General features: G+C 37.3%; 1 long non-coding RNA gene across 1 annotated transcript in view; it reads right to left on the bottom strand.

Annotated features, from left to right (window-relative positions):
* Nucleotides 1-472: 472 nt before the first annotated feature.
* LOC118000848 overlaps nucleotides 473-17,797 on the bottom strand; it is a 290,116-nt gene continuing 272,791 nt past the window's right edge. Inside the window, exon 4 of the long non-coding RNA XR_004676581.1 lies at nucleotides 473-1,663. This is a non-coding gene — a long non-coding RNA (uncharacterized LOC118000848). The remainder of the gene's footprint in view (nucleotides 1,664-17,797) is intronic.

Raw genomic sequence — 17,797 nt, 5'->3', positions numbered from 1 at the left:
CCTTGGTGTGTGGAGATGATTATCATTTGACTATTTAGGTCTTCACTGAAATTTAATTCCCTCAAAATGTAGCATGTTTCAGATGGAGAGTGAATTTGCCTGCACAGAACTCTTTAGTATATTGTAGCAGAATAGAAAAGAATTTGAGACAGTTCCCACTTTTATGAAATTGATGGAGGTTAACAGTAGACAAATGGAGAAATGACATAATAAAACTTGTGAAGAAGTTTATAAACCAGAATAAAATAATTAAAAAAAATAATAGTAATAATAACAAATATGTTGAGAACTTACACTATCTTAAGTTTACAAAAGCTAAGGGGTAGGGTGTGGGATTAACAGAGGAACATGAACTTGTGAGTCTGGGGCCTTTACGGTGCTATATTCTGTTATTCTTTCCACCTCTCACCTGCCCTTCAGATCTATTCATCCCTTCAGGTCCAAAAATAATAAATTTCAATTTTTCAGAGAAAACTTCCTCAACATCTAGAACTACATTGTCCAATATAGATGCCGCTAGCTGGATATTTAAATTTAAATCAATTAAAATTAAATAAATTGAAAAATTTAATTTCTTAATTGCACTAGACATGTTTCATGTATTCATTAGTCATGTGTAGCTAGTGGCTATCATATTGGACTGTGCAGATATAGGACATTTCACAGATATAAAATGTGTCATTGGACAGCCTTAGCTGTAGTAGATAACCATAACACATAGCTTCTTTATAACAGTCAATATACCTAAATTACATGTACAATCTCTGTCTTCTTCTCTGGATTATATACCCCATGGAGTACAGACTTTCAATTCTCATAAATGCGGTACATTCATTATTCAGCACAGCATCTAGCATGTCTAATGTCTGATGCACAATACTTTTGACCAATCACCATAGGAAGACATTAATAACTGCCTGGATGAGTCAGAAAACATCTCCCAGAAGATATAACATTTGGACTGAATTTTGAAAGATGAATATGAGCTTGCTAGATTGAAAAGGGGACAGGAAAAGGGAATAACTTGATGTGCCTAAAGGAAATACAGTGGATTAGGAAACTGGCAATACAGTTGTGGAACCCAGGAGAGAGACAAGGGCTGCAGATACAAATTGAAGAGTAGAGTTGTGAACTTTTAGATTTGGTGGAAGCCATGGGAGCCACATGAGAGAACTTGTAGTATGAGAAAAGATGGGGATGAAATTCATACAGTGGAGAATACTAACTTTTACAGTATCCAAACAGCAGAAAAAGCCAATGAAGCTTGAAGGAGGAATTACAGAGGCAAAGGAAAAGGAAATTTTAAGAAGTAGAAAGTGGTCAGTAGAAGTCATGGAAGATTCAGTGTTGGTCATTAGCACCTAGGGGTGTGCTAATAACAAATCTTATTCTTTTCACATTCCTTAGCACAGTCAACACTGATGCTAAATCAATGAAGTCTAGCCATAGATAAACATTTTCAGCACTAGTAGATCTTCCTTCCTATTTTTTCTTGGTCAGAAACTACTCTCCTATTCTCTCTTGTCAAAAAGAAAAGGCTTTACAACTCACTGTCAAGAAGATGTATTTGACTGATAGTAACTTCACATTGAGTTTCTTCCAGGGGCATATGATCATTACTTTGCAGGGACGGGTGTCTAAAGCTGAACTTACCCTGTGACACCTGAAAAGAGAGAACCAAAAAAACAAGGGTTAGTTAGATGCTAAAGGGAGGCTGATTATGGTTCTAATGTTGGACTATCAGTTTCCTGAGCATAGGATGTTTTATCATCTCTGGGCAATGCCTGACATATAGAGGAGACCTAAATATCTGTCACACTGGTAAACTGAATGATTCAAATAATTAATTGCACTGTACTGTGAGTTAATGAATTGTCTGTCACTGAAAATATTTGAACAGAAATTATATATCCCCTAAAAGAGTGAAGTAGGTAAACTCCATGCTTTGGAGAAGATTGAAATAGAGGACTTGGATGCCCTCCTAGTCCACTATGCTGTGGTCATATGCAGTGAGACTTGTGATGGACAGAAACTTGAACTTCAAACATACTCTCTGTCTGAAGTACAAAGGCATAGGAAAAAGGAAATGATAAGAAAATGATGAGTTTTATGGAGATCTGGCATCCATATTCCTCCACCTGCCATCCAGGCATCCAACACATAGAAACTCACCATAACAGAATTGAGTGTAAGAAAATAATCCTCAGAACATGCTCAGTCTCTTGACCAGCCCCTCCCCCCACAGCTGCATCCTTTGGCTGAGCGCACCCTATCTTGTTCCTGTGTCCCAACCAACACCAGGTTGGTTGGGTGAAGACATATCCCAAATTTCCAGTATAGCTCAGAAAAACACTGGTGGGGTTGATTCATAAATGGGAATCTGTGTCCTGAGTGTTAATTTTGAAAAATAAACTGTAAACACCAGAAAAAGTCTAACGGTTTTGCTGTTGCATTTCAGCAGAATTGAAATTTGCTATAAGGAATCTGGAAGTGTGATGATGTTGGAAGGGAAATAATTCTTAAGATGCACAGGACTTAACTGTCAGAGTGCTGACAACTCTAGAATTCTATCTTCAGTGCCATGCCCAAGTTGTTAGTTAAAGAGAAGATAGACAAGAATTCAAAATGAGTCTTACCCTTGACTCTGACATCCAGATTATTTATTGGCATACTAAAAAAAAAAAGTTCTATTGGCATACTAGTCATAGTAGACAATAGACAAGAGTTGAAAGCATGAGTTCTGACAGTTGCCAACCTAGGTTTGACTGGGACTCAGCTTTATGATTTTTGGCAAGTTGCTTACCCCCTCTCCAAAATTCAATTTATTCATCTGTAAAATGGGAATACATATCTCATAGTTGTTGTTAATAGTAAAATTAGCTATTAATTCTATACAAAGGGATAAATTCATAACTTGATTCTTGAAAAAAGGATATTTCAGAGCATTCGAGGACTGGGTAGGTGAAACATATAGAAAATGGGTAAATACATTTTGCCATGCTTACAGGGGGGACTGAGAAATCCCCAATCAAATCTAAGAGCTTTGCAATGGAATGAGATTTTTGCCAGTGCTGCCCCCCTCTCCTGTTGCCTGTTGAGATGACTAGGAAAGCTGAAGCAAGCAAGTGCTACTCCTCTGGGATTGATGAGTCAGAGGCAGAGAGTAAAGAGCAATCTGCTAAGCCTCTGTGACCCTGAGTCCCCCCTCCTCCTGGGTTCTGACTGCCTCTTGCCCAGTTTTGCATTATTTCACCATGGAGACAAATATTCTCTGGAGAGAAGCAGGATTTTGCTGGACTTGTTTATTGCTGCAATAACATCTGACAGGTGTTACACAGCTGCCTTCTTTCCAGCTGCCCCCTTGTCTCCTTTTACTTTGAATAAGCCTAGTTACCCCAAACCCCATTTCCACTGTGGATAGGACAGTTGCCTCACACCTTGGTCCCTGGTTGCCAAGGACCAAGCTGTGACAATACTGCCACCTCCCCAGTGTGACACTATTGTGCAGTGTTCATACACTAAGCTTTGGCATCAGACAACCATGGTTTCCTTCTTAGCTCCTGGTACCTACCTACCTTCTCTTACCCTCAGCATCTGCTCCTAAAACCAGGGTAATAGCATCTCATGTTTGTAGAAATCAGAGAAGATGGTGGCTTGAAATAAGCATTTGTTAGCTTTTAAGATTATTATTATTAAACATGCTCTCTGGGGCTTTGAATCTGCTTTTGAAACAATGCACTCCATATTCCCAATAGCCCTGGTAAAAGAATGAACTCTGAAAGTTACTTTCTTAGGCTCCTGGCTATCTTCAGATTTATGTATGTGCCTCTTCCCGTAGGCAAAATGCCTGGCCAAACTACTGATTGAAAGACTCTGTATTCTCTTTTACTGCATTTATTATTGCTCATGAGTCTATGGGCTAGCTAGGTAGCTCTGGGCCCTGCTTAACTGATCACTGCTTAGTTCTGCTAAGTTCACTAATGCATCTTCCGTGTATTGTTGGGTTGGTTAGGAATAGAATGTTTTAGCAGGATCTCACTCATGTGGCCACCTGATAGTTTGGGTGATGTGGTGGAAGACTGGGTATGTGTTTATTTTCATCCAGTAGGCCAACCTAGTCTTATCTTTCTGCTGGTAGGCCAATTCCAAGAAGAAAAGGTAAAACATTCAAGGTTTCTCATGGCCTATGCTTAGAACTAGCATACCATCACTTCTGTGCCATTTTATTGGCCAAAGCAAGTCACAAAGTCAGCCCAGATTCAAGAGGTGAAAAAATAGATCTCACCTAATAAAGGGAAAATATGCAAAGGCATATTGCAAAAGGCATGGATAATAAGTTGTGAACATTTGGGGTCATCAGTCTATCACATCCTCAGGCTAAATTAGTCCTTAGCCCTGGGTACTTTCATCCTTGTCTCAGTAACTGCTACGTAAAGCTGAACTATTAGTCCACTGTATTCCATCCAAAGGGCTAAAAGTATTAGCTTTTTACAGTATTTTAGCAGCCATTTTCCTAGTGCCAGTGGAAAGGAAGATATACATAGTGTTTTGAACAGCTCAGAGTGACTGGTCTTCCCTTCTTTTCTGCTTCTCCTTTTCTCTCACTCTCCTATCCCCTACTGAATGTTCTTTGACCTGGGTAATCTACTCTGAAGAGCATGAAGCAAATGTAGAAAGTGGTAGGGCAAAAACAGGGGAGTAAAACCCCAATTTCTAAAAGTTCTCTGTTCTGTGTTTGCTCTTGGAATCACCTCATAGTTAAAATAATGCACAGTTGTCACTTGATACTCACTTTTGAGAAATAGTTTCTCTTTTTCCCTGCCTTCTATATCTATCACCAATATTTATTTCTCACCATGGGGTGATTGTTGCAATTTTTTCCACACTGAGTATATTTTTAGTCTTTCTGTAGCATGTAGGCCCACCATGGCCAGCATCTCAGGGCTCACTTCCCAGAGGGCATTTCTGTACATGGTCTGTGGATGTCACTCATGTGTCTGGAAACATAAAACATAGAAGGAGGGGAAATGTAAAGCACCAAAGGAAACGTGTGACTGTCAGTCATGGGGAGTGATGTTCAGGGACCAATAAAAGAAAGGCAAAAACACACAAAGGCCTACCCTGGAATGGCTGACTCCACCAAGTGGGAGTCTTAGGAAATTAAGGTTACAAAGTGACATGAAAAGCCAGAAGCATGATTCGTCTACCCACAGACTTTACTATCTGGTTATAAAGATAGGTCCTCATGAAATAACAGATAATGGCACAAGAAAAGAGATCATTAACTGTGCAACTGAGAGGAATGCACATAAAGAACAAAGAATTGTAAGGATGGCCTGGAGTGGCTAAGGAAGGCTGACAAACTCTGGTAGTCTGAAAATATAGGTTATTTTCTGAGATGATTCAGAATGCTTGGATCTCAAACAGGGGACAAAGGGGTCAAGGAGACTCCGTGTTCTTCCTTAATTTAATAATTTGCTGATTCAGAGACTGAGCTTCAGAGTTGGAAGAGACCTTATATGTCATCCAGAAAAAATGCTTTCTTGCCATCCAATGTTTGAAAATGTTGAAAGCCTTCTTCCACAAACCTTTCCCTCAGCCCTTGACTAGACTGGCAACACTCCAAACCTTATTGTATGGAAAATTGACTGTCTGTTTGTGTCTCTGCCGACACACCCTGAAGTAGGGGAAACTTAAGGCTCCTTGGAAGGAGACAGTTCATTTCCCTAGCCAGCACAGACCCATCACCTCTGCTTCAAAGCTTTCATTTCACATCTGAATCAAAGGTTGGCCTAACCATGGAACACAGCCCTGCCCTTCCTTTTTTTTTTTTTTTTTTTCCCTGTCAAAGTGAAAAATGGCTGGGTGGGAACTCTAATTATGTGGAACATGTTGGCACTGTTTTCATGCCCAAGAAAATTGGTGTAACCACTGTCCTTGAAGGAGATGAGGTGATGCTGTGGTGACCAGAGAGTGGTTGGTTGGCTCAGCAGTAGCAATAAAACCTAAAGTGTTTGCACAGTGTTTTATCATTTTAGGGAAACATATATTATTTCATTTGAATCTTGTTCAATTTAGTATCCTAGACCTAATAACTTATCATCTGCTCTCATTTCTCACACTAAAAACCAAGGTTAGGGAAGTTAAGTCGACTTAAGTAGGTTAGTAATCAAGATCTAGAATCTAGATCCTCCCCCCAGCTCTTAGTTTAGTGTTATTTTTATTACAATGTGTTTTAGCTCATTCTATGATTTTTAAAATTTATTTGGTAAGTTACTTTCTGAAAAAAGTCTCCAAAATAAATAAATATCATCAGTCTTTGTCCTCTTCATAAGGAAGCTAAAAAGATTCCAATGATTTGTCCCACAAAGTCAACCATAACTCTGCCTTTGTGAGGCCCTTTGCCTCACAAAATCTGCACTGTGACCCATTTAGGAATTTTAAAATGTACAAAATAAATCTATGGGAGGGAAAATATTTTAAAATTTAAGCAATTTCATTCCTATTCTAAAAATATGGGTCTACTGCTTGTTAATGCTGACAACATCTCAGTGAGGTAAGGAGGTCAGGAACACTATTATCTCTCTGTTTTTAAAAGCGAGTACACAGAGAGGAAATAACTTGCCCAAGGACATGGTGACTCAGTGAGCAGAGGAGCCAGGATGAAAACAGCTCTCATTTTTTACTTTCAATACACACCAAGACCATGATCCACATGGGTTACAGAATTATAGCCCTTCACAAACAAGTGCATATTAGTCAGACATGGAAATAATTATGGCCCTTTTATATTTTGAACAGAAAGTGAACTCAAAGATATTGGCAAAAGGAAAGCCAAAGATTCCTAAAGACTTTTATTTTTTTAACTTTTATTTCTAAGTCACAGATGGCTAGTCTGAAAATGGGAAAAAACCTTTCCTTGTCTTTTCTCTCAGGCCTGGCCTCATATAACACCTACTACCACACCCCTGTGGAGAGAAGGATTACACTTTCCACTATTCCCTAGGGTAGATTTTGTTCTTTTAAAATAAACAAACACTTGAAAATTTTTTTCTTCTAATATTAGCTTTGGTCTTGAACCAGAGTTGATTTGGCATTGAGTAACTAGAAAGGATGAATAGTATTTTCAATGAGTAGTAGAGGAGATTCTCTTTTGACAGAATCTTTTAAAATCATCATCCAGTATGATGAACCATAAGTGGGACTAATTTTGACAGAGAGAAATAACAACGGGAGACAACCACTCATCACCCTCCTTGGTTGCAGTCACATAATGATGCCAGTGGAGGCAGCTGCCTACATTCCTATTTCTCTAGACTATGTACCATGGGTTTGGTTGTGTAATAATAAATTAACTTTTCAAAAAACTCACAGAATGGTTGCCTTTTTCAATTCACACAGATATTATGCACAGTGTCCAATAGAGGCCCTAACTCTATCCTTCCTAGTACTTCAATTTCTCTGCTCCCAAATTAAGTCTGCTTTCTCATATACTGCTAGCAATTTGGATTAACTGGTAAGTGAGTTACTTGCTGAATTGACTCTTTGCTATTTGATCCTCTTCCTGTAACATGTATATATTTTTTTTCTTAGAGGCAATGTGTCATTAAGACTGTATTTATAGGATCAACATTTATGATTAGATCTAGTACGATGATGGAGACCTCTTAATCTAGTGATCCAGGAAACACAATTATTAAGAGAAAATATGAATGGGCAAGTGGAGCTGTGAATTGCCCTCTAAGGTCTTCTAAGACTGCATACCAAAATGCCATAAACTGGGTTGTTTAAATAACAGAAATTTATTTCTCACAGTTCTGGAAGCTAGGAAATCTAAAATCAAGGTGCTAGCCAGGTAGGTTTCATTCTGAACCTTCTTTTCATGGCTTGTAAGTGGTCACCATCTCACTGCACACTCACATGACCTCTTGTGTACACACAGGTTGAGAGAGAATAAGCAAGCTCTCTGGTCTTATAAGGCCAATAATCTTATCAGATCAGGGCCCCACACTTATGACCTCATTTAAACTTGCTTCTTTAGAGACCCCATTTCCAATTACAGCCACACTGTGGGTCAGGGCTTCAACATAGGAATTTTAGAGGACACAAACATTCAGTCTGCAACAAGCCCAGAAATGACACAACAAATTCCCAAAGCATGAACATATTTTATTCCACTTTATTCCTAAAGAACAGACAAAAGTTTCTCTTCATAATATCATGAAAAGAATTTCTACTTCAGAACTATGCTTGTAGATGCAACATGCACTGATACATCAAAGACTAAGTGGTAAAGAAATACTTTTTATTATTCAAAATATAATTGTTTCCTTAAATTATAGAAGGATGTTAAGTGGGAATATCCCATAGACCACAGTCCTGCTTAAAGCTCCAAGCAAAAGTCAACAGTGTCAAACATCCATGCATTCTAAAAAGTGATGCTAGACTATGCACTCAGCCTTGCTAAGAGATGGTGAGAGTGCTTCTGTGACCTATCATTCACCTCCAGAAAAGGGGTGAGATGGAGGTGATGGATTAGGGGTGGATTTCTTGGAAGAATGCTATAGGCTTAGTAGGAAGGTCTGTGCTTATCGCCCCCACTCAAGCCAAACAGTTGATGCTTTAGGAAAAGCACCATGTATGGAGATTATAAGAAAGGAGCCAATAGCTCACCACCTGGATTAAATCAAATCTAGGCAAGCCCCTTCCTGGGCTTAAGAGAAAGTGGGAAGAGAATGCTCTTGGAAAGTTTTGGGAGGACCTAATCTTATGTCCTAGAATTTGGAGTGCCTGGTGTGTGTCACTTGTCTACAGTAGCCTACCATCCGGGGGCTGGCTGTAGCTTTCCCTAATGGCAAAGCAAGGATGAAAGGCTACCTTGGAGATGGTATGTTACCCTAGATGCTGAATGTTCCCATGAGCTAGGTAGATCTCATGAAAGTTGGCTGGACTAGAGCCATCCTGAAAGGACACTTTCCTAGAGCACTGCCAGAGGAGGGGAAGCAACCCCAGCTATAGGAGTTCACACTATTTAGAGCATAAGTGAGGGAGAGTCAACTAAGCCAGACTGAAAGTGAAGCCTGTGACCTGGAAGAGTACAGCGGCAGAGGTCTCTGAAGGATCTCATGACAGGAAGAGCTAGCATCTGGACATCTGCTGAAACAATAGCACCAGTCACCTCAGACTTCTTCTCTCTTTCCCTTTTCCCATCCAGAAGTTGCTGGAGGCAGCTAGTGGGTGAGAGGTCAAGAGGTTGGAGTGGTTTTCTTAATATCAGAGAATGGGATTGCAAGTGACTGGAAAAGCTATGAGATCTGCCTGAGATATCATGGGTGTAAATGGGAGGTCCAAAAGAGACGGTTTGGAAAGCCACGTGGAAGAAAAGTTGTTTTCTGTCAGAGCCCCACCAAGTCCAGACTATTCCATAAACTGGTAATACTTAAATTGGTTTGCATCATAGGATATTTTCCTGGAAAGACTTTGTAAGTAAAATTATATGAGAAACTTAGCAATTTTTAAAATTCTCCTAGAAGAATTTACAACTAAGTCTTCTTCATCTGAATACTTTTATTTGAAAACAAAGCTTTGGATAAAAGTTCCTCTTTGGAAACTTTAAAAAAAAAGCCCTTTTCTCATTAAGAAGTGGTTCCACTTGACAATGCCCAAAGCTGTCTTTTTGTATTATTAATTATACAATCCAAGAACCTAATTCTAAATGGAAAAAATAACTTCTCTCTCTCTTTCTCTATAAACATGTACATACAAATATATATTGTATATGTGTACATAAATATATAAAAATGTGTGTGTTGACATGTCAACTTTAGGCTATAATCCTCAGCTATTTAACTAAACACTAATCTAGGTGTTGCTATGAAGGGAGTTTGCAGATGTAATTAATGTCTATGATCAGTTGACTTTAACTCAGAGAGATTATCCGGGACAATCTGCCTGAAAGGCCTTATAGTAGGGCTAAAGATTCCCTGAGAAAAAGAATTCTGCCTGTGGACAGCTGCTTCAACTTGAGCCTGTAAGTTCCATCCCCTGTGATCTGCCTTTCCTGATGGCCAGTCCTACGGATTTTGAACTTACTCAGCCAACCACCCCAATCACACAAGTGAATTCTTTGTAATAAATCTGTGTGCATGTGTGTGTATGTGTTTCTGCTTCTCTGACTGAATATATATATATATATATATATGTACATATACATATACGTACATACACACACACACACACAGAGGATTATATGAGTAACCAGCCTACCAACCTTATTCCCCAAAACAGCCTTCCTTTAGTCAGGTCTACCCAGGTAAGAGTACCATAAAGCCAAAAACAAAACTAAAAAATCAGTGAAGATAAACAACTAGAAAGCTTATACTTGTGGTGAATGAAAAACTATAATGTTGGTTTTAGTAAACAATTTCATCTAGGTGGCAGTAATATCTAAGAAAACTTCAAAAGGATAGTTAAAAGAAGAACTTTTGTTTTTGTAGTTTGGCTTACTGGAACATTTAAAAATTAGATATTTGGAAGTTAATATCCCAACCCTCTAGAACCAGACTTTCTGGTTGCACATTTCAGTTCCACTTTTTAGTAGTAATGTGGCCCTAGGCAAGTTAGCTCTGTGCCTCTTCTATAAAATGGTGATTAACAATGATGCTTTATCCAGGGGTTGCAGTAAGGATTAAGTGAGTTAATACACAATTTACGACAAAGCATGGCACATGGGAAGAACAAAACATTAATTGTGTTTGTTATCATAAATGTACTTAGCTTGAGAAACCACTTGAATCACAATATGCGGTTAGAGTTGAATACAGTGTTCTAGAGAACATCCAAATGAAAAAGAAAATAAATTGTTCTACCTGAATATCTCAAAGGAGAAAGTTTGCACAATGTTAAGTGTTAGGCTTGTAAAAACATCAAAAGTCCATTTTTCAAAATGTTGTCCTTTATTACTTTGGTGTGCATCCTGTTAACTTGAAGGGCTTTGTCTCCTTCCCCTAAGAAATAATGTCAGGTAGAGTTGCATCTTTTCTGCTTATTTTATTTTCTAAAATATCCAATAACGTTCAGGTGTAGCTGGTAATGCCTAAATCTTTCTTCTCATGGTAATACAAGTGGAAAAAGCTAGTTTGTATGGTTATTTGTAGATCAACATTTCTCCATTTTTAGACAGTTTTGCTTACTTTTTAGAAAAAAACCCAAATGTGATATAACCTAAAACTATGAATTATGATTCAGGACAGTGGAAGTCATTGCCATTTCTGAGGCTTTAAGTCCCAAGATTGCCTGGATCCCTGTGGTGCTCAAGCTGACTTTTGTTCCTCTGCCTCAAAGAAGGGCATCTACAGCAGTGACTGCATGAGGCTGTTATGGGTTGAATTGTGTCCCTGAAAAAGGTGTTGAAGTCCTAATTACCAGGATCTGTGTATGTGACCTGATTTGGAAATAGAGTCTTTGCAGGTGATCAAATTAAGATGAGGTCATTAGTGTCCTTATAAAAAGGGGACATTTGGACACAGAGATACACCCACACAGGGATTGTAAACATCACAATTATGCTTCCACAAAGCCAGGGAACTACCAGAAGCTAGGGGAGAGGCCTGGAACCCATCTTCCCTAGAGCCTTCAAAAGGAGCATGGCCCTGCTGACAACTTAATTTTGGACTTCTGGCCTCTAGAAGTCTGAGAAAACAAATTTCTGTTGTCTAAACCAGTCAGTTTGTGGTATTTTGCTACAGCAGCCCTAGAAAAGTAGTACAGATTTATAACATGCTTTTTAAAAAATAACTTATGCTTTTCATAGTGAAACCCTTGAGAATTCTCTATTGAAAATTCTATATTGGATGATTTTAAAAATAAGTTATGAGGGACTGAATATTGTCTAAGCCACATCCCTGGAGGAGTTTATTCCAGAAAGGGAAATTAAAGAGTCATTCAGACTAATAAATATACTGAGCCTTTGGCCTATGACATCTGTATTCAATGTGTCTCATCTGTATTTGATGAGTCTAGCCTGTGGCAGTCACCTATAACTTATGAGATGTAAAACCCTGTTGGGCTCAAACGTGACAGAGAAGTGTCCATCATTCATTCATTTCTATTTCATTAAACCTTAGTACATTTAATGTGCCAATATTCAGAGTAATACAGACAGAGGCATGAGTAAAAGTCTGCTGGGAAGTTGGTAATAAAAATACTTTTGTGGGTGATAGAGCAATTTCACCCACTCAAATCCAACTGTAAAATATTCTTCACAGAGACGAGATAACCCAAAGGCTGTGCAGTTTGACACATACATATTTCCCCTTCGGTCATAATTGCCCTGCTGGCCAGTGTGTGGGGACTGTTTCTTTGCTTTGTTTTTCCCTCTGGGAACAAGTTTTCCTAAGAAAGGGGGAGAAAAGACAGCAAGGTTGTTGTTCGTTTGAGTGTGGAAATGCCATCGTGAATAAAGAAAGAAAAAAAAATGCTCCAACTTCTGGTACAATCTGTAGTTGCAATTCCACACCTAGATTAGTTTAACATAGCCAGGACAGCTTGATTAAATTATACATATCAAAGTGAAGATGCCCTTGGCCATTGAAATTCAACAGGGAAGGAATTTTATGACTGAATTGAAGCAAATCTGAAAAGTGAAGAGGCCTGACTAAACCCTATTTCACCATGCCATTAAAATCACTGTTTGGTGTTAGTTTCTGAACCACAAGGTTGAGTCATGATTTAAAATATGAATAAATAAATAAATAAATCCCGAAGAATACAGGCTTACAAAATAACATGCATTGATTCCCTTTAATGGAAAAATTTAGCTGATATATACATAAGACTTATAAATGAGATCTAAAGTCAAATACTACTAGTGCATACCTGCTATGTATAAGGACTTTGCTGGGCCCTGGGAGTAACAACAAGGAAGGATAAGGAAGGCAACTACTCCCAAGAATCTGAATGTCTGCTGAAGAAGTCAGGACACATATAGTGAATATGTACCTAACAAAAGACTGGGTAATACATAATCTGAGTCAAAAGGATGATATAGCATACGGTAAATGCTATAGGCATTCAAAAGAAGTACAGGTTGCATTAATTCAACCCTTTGTTCATTCACTATTTCACTAAGTCAGCAAATATTTAGAGTGTCTATTAAATGCCATGTTCTAGGCTGAGTGAGAAAATAATTGTACATAATATGCGCATAGCAGTCTGAATTTACAGATCACAGTAACATCCATGACCTCACCTTCTCATTTTAGCTTCACCTTAACCCCATTCTACATGTAGGGAAATCAAGACTAAGAATACTCAAAAAGCCAAGCTAACTAATCTAAATGAAGATTAGAGCTAGACCTAAAGTTCTGAAGAGCAGGTTTCAGATATCAGGTCTGGGGGTTTGTGAGACCTATGAACTGAAAGTCATGTGAGTGAGCACATGTTTAGGGCAGATGGGGGATTTTATTTTAAGTCTCTTGAGTTTGAAGCAATGGTGGGATGTTCATGTGATGTATCAATTGGGCCTTTGGAGACATGGGTGGGCCTGCATCTTAAGAGTCAATGATAGCCAAAAATATAGGAGTCATCCTTCTAGAAATGATAGATAATTCAGGTATTACTAAGAGTTGATAGGTTTCCCAGAAGAGAAAGTATTAGTTGAGAAAAGGGGCAAAGGTTGCAACCTTATAAAAAGCTTGTGTTTTGGGGGAAAGGATTGACAAGAGCGGTCACCAAAGAGACAGTGAGTACAAAGGGTAAAGGTAATGCTGTTTCATCCCAGAGGTTGATAGGATTACTTCAGGAGGAAACATGTCAAAAGCCACAGAGAATACAAGGACAAGGAGGGCTGAAACAAGGGCCTTTGAGGATAGCAATGAGGAGCTGACTTATGGTTCTAAGGACACAGGTTCAATGAAGCAGTGGGAGCTGAACAAGATTATGTTGAAATAGGCAGGTAATGAGAAATTAAAACAATAGAAATTTATGACCCTTCTTTGCTAATATACTTATAAATTTCTCTCCACTCCAAATTTCTGTGAATGTGTTTCTAAATTTTCTTCTAGTTCTTCTATAGTTTCATTTCTTACAATTAAATTTTGTCCATTTAGAGTGCTCAACTTGCTATATGCTGGGATCTAATTTATTTTGTTTCAGTATGAACCTGAGTCTCAACATATTTACTAGAAAATTACCCTTGGGGTACCTGGGTGGCTCAGTTAGTTAAGCATCCAACTATTGATTTTGGCTCAGGTCATGATATCAGGGTCGTGGTATTGAGGCTTGCATTGGGCTCCCTACTTGGTGGGGAGTCTGCTTAAGATTCTCTCCCTCTCACTCTGCCCCTTCCCCCACCCAAATAAACAAATAAACCTTAAAAAAAAAAAAAAGAAATCATCCTTTTTCCAATGACCTGAATTGGTATTTGATAATGTTCTGTTAGCATTCAGTTGGTTAGGATTCCCTCCTCAGCCGATCCAGTATTTACAACCAAAATTGTGTAGCTTTCTTTTTACAGCTTTGTCTCTTATATTTAACCAAATTTTGATAATAAGAATGTATTTGTTTCATTAAATGTTTTAAAATGGCATTCCCTATTTTTTAATACTCTAAAATGCTTTAGAGAGCATGGGAAATATCTGTTCCTTGACACTTGAAAGATAGACTTACACAATGTTGGATTCTAGACCTTCCTTGAAATCTGAAAAACAATGTCCATAGCTATGGACCTATTAAGACATTTTGTTCCTATTAAGTTGTCTTGATCATTTATATTTTATCATAAACTATTACATAAAACATCTACCATTTTCATATTAAAAATATTTGTATAAAAATTTTATACTATATTTGTATAAAGTATTCTCTTACAATTTACAATGTTCCCATGTTTCTTAATTATATAGGCTTTATTTATTTATTTGTTTATTTATATTATTATTTTATTTAAAATCAATTAGCCTAACTTATAGTACATCATTAGTTTCAGATGTGGTGTCAATAATTTATCAATTGTGTATAACACCCAGTGCTCGTCAGATAACATGTTAAGGAGGGCACATGATATATAGGATTTAAAAAGAATTTATTATTAAAATATAGTATTCATCACGACAAATGTAGTTGCCACCTGTCACCGTATGTTATTACAATATAATAGACTATATCTTCCTGCTGTACTTTTCATCCCCTTGAATTATTTATTTTATAACTTGAAGTTTGTGCCTCTTAATCACCTTTATCTATTTCACCCATTCCCCCCAACCCACCTCCCCTCTGGCAATAAGCAGTTTGTTATATGTACTTAAGCATCTTTTTTTTGTTTGTTCATTTGTTTAATTTTTTAGATTTCACATATAAGTAAATCATATGTCATTTGTCTTTTTCTGTCTGACTTACTTCATTTATCATAATCCACTCTAGGTCCATCCATGTTGTTGCAAATAAGAGCTCATTATTTTTTATGGCTGAGTAATATTCCATTGTCTATTTCTATACAACATATTCTTTACCCATTCATCTATTAATGGACACTTGGGTTGTTTCCATATCTTGGCTATTGTAAATAATGCTGCAATAAACATAGGAGTGCATATAGCTTTTCAGATTAGTGTTTTCATTTTCTTTGGGTAAATATTCAGTACCCAGTGGAATTACTGAATCATATGGTATTTCTATTTTTAATTTTTGAGGAACTCTATACTGTTTTCTACAGTGGCTGTACCAACTTATATTCCCACCAATAATGGTTTCTTTTTCTCCGCATTCTTACCAACACTTGTTATTTCTTGTCTTTTTGATAGTAGCCATTCTAACTGGTGTGAAGTCATACCTCATTGTGGTTTTGATGTACATTTCCCTGGTAAAAAAGTGTTGTTGAGCATCTTTCCATGTGTCTGTTAGCCTCCTGTATGTCATCTTTGGAAAAATGTCTACTCAAGTCTGCCCATTTTTAAATTGGATTTTTTTTTTTTTGCTGTTGAGGTGTATGAGTTATTATTATTATTATTATTATTATTATTATTATGTTCAGTTAGCTAACATATAGTACATCATTAGTTTTTGATGTAGTGTTTAACAATTCATTAGTTGCATATAACACCCAGTGCTCATCACAACACATGCCCTCCTTAATACCCATCACCTGCTGAGTTCTTTATATATTTTGTATATTAATCCCTGACTGTATATATAATTTTCAAATATCTTCTCCCATTCAGTAGTTGCCTTTCTGCTTTGTTGATGGTTTCCCTCACCATGCAAAAGCTTTTTAGTTTGGTGAGGTCCCAATAGCTTATTTTTGCATTTGTTTCCCTTGCCTGAAGAGCATCCATGTTGCTAAGGTTGATTTCCAAGAGATTACTACCTATGTTTTCCTTTAGTAGTTTTATGGTCATAGGTCTCAAATTTATGTCTTTAATCCATTTTGAGTTTATTTTTGTGTATGGTGAAAGAAAGTGGTCCAGTTTCATTCTTTTGCATACAGCTGTCCAATTATCCTATCATCATTTATTGAAAAGAATGTTTTTTCCCCATTATATATCCTCATCAACTTTGTTGTATATAGATTAGCCATCTTTGTGTGGGTTTATTTCTGGACTCTCTAGCCTGTTCTATTGATCTGTGTCCATGTTTGTGCCAGTACCATATTGTTTTGATTACTATAGCTTTGTAGTATATCTTGAAATCTGGAATTGTGATATCTAACTCCAGCTTTGTTCTTCTTCTCAAGATTGTTTTTGCTATTTGAAGTCTTTGGTTGTTCTATACAAATTTTAGGATTATTTGTTCTAGTTCTGTGAAAAATGCTACTCTTCTTTTGATAGGGATTGAACTAAATCCATAGATTGCTTTGGGTAGAATGGACATTTTAACATTAATTCTTCTAATCCATGAGCATGGTATATCTTTTTTTTTTTTTTAAGATTTTATTTATTTATTTGAGACAGAGAGAATGAGAGAGAGAGAGCACATGAGAGGGGGGAGGGTCAGAGGAAGAAGCAGGCTCCCTACCAAGCAGGGAGCCCGATCCGGGACTTGATCCAGGGACTCCAGGATCATGACCTGAGCCGAAGGCAGTCGCTTAACCAACTGAGCCACCCAGGTGCCCGAGCATGGTATATCTTTCCATGTGTTTGAGTAGCCTTCAATTTCTTTTATCAATGTCTTATAGTTTTCAGAGTTTAGGTCTTTCACTTCCTTGGTTAAATTTATTCCTATGCATTTTATTCTTTTTGTTACAACTGTAAATGGGATTATTATTTTCTCTTTCTGCTATTTTGTTATTAGTGTATAGAAATGTAATAGTTTTCTGCACATTGATATTGTATCCTGCAACTTTATTAAATTTGAGTTCTAATAGTGTTTTGGTGGAATCTTTAGGGTTTCCTAAACATAGTATCATGTTTTCTGCAAATAGTGACAGTTTTACTTCTTCCTTACCAATTCGAATGCCTTTTATTTCTTTTTCTTGTCTGATTGCTGCAGCTAGGACTTTCAGTACTATGTTGAATAAAAGTGGTAAGAGCAGACATCCTTGTCTTGTTCCTGGTCTTAGAGGAAAAGCTTTCAGTTTTTCACCATTGAGTATGATCTTAGCTGTGAGTTTTTCACATATGGCCTTTATTATGTTGAAGTATGTTCCCTCTAAACCTACTTTGTTGAGAGTTTTTATCATGAATAGATGCTATACTTTGTCAAATACATTTTCTGCATCTAGAAATGATCATATGGTTTTTATCCTTTCTCTTATTAATATAATGTATCATATTGATTGATTTGTGAATAATGAACTCCCCTT

This window comes from Mirounga leonina, unplaced genomic scaffold (genome assembly GCF_011800145.1).
Source record: "Mirounga leonina isolate KUSES-001 unplaced genomic scaffold, KU_Mleo_1.0 Mir_53, whole genome shotgun sequence".
NCBI classification, from domain to species: Eukaryota; Metazoa; Chordata; class Mammalia; order Carnivora; family Phocidae; genus Mirounga; species Mirounga leonina.
Note: the sequence above shows the minus strand (reverse complement) of the source record. Positions and strands in the feature narration are given on the sequence as shown.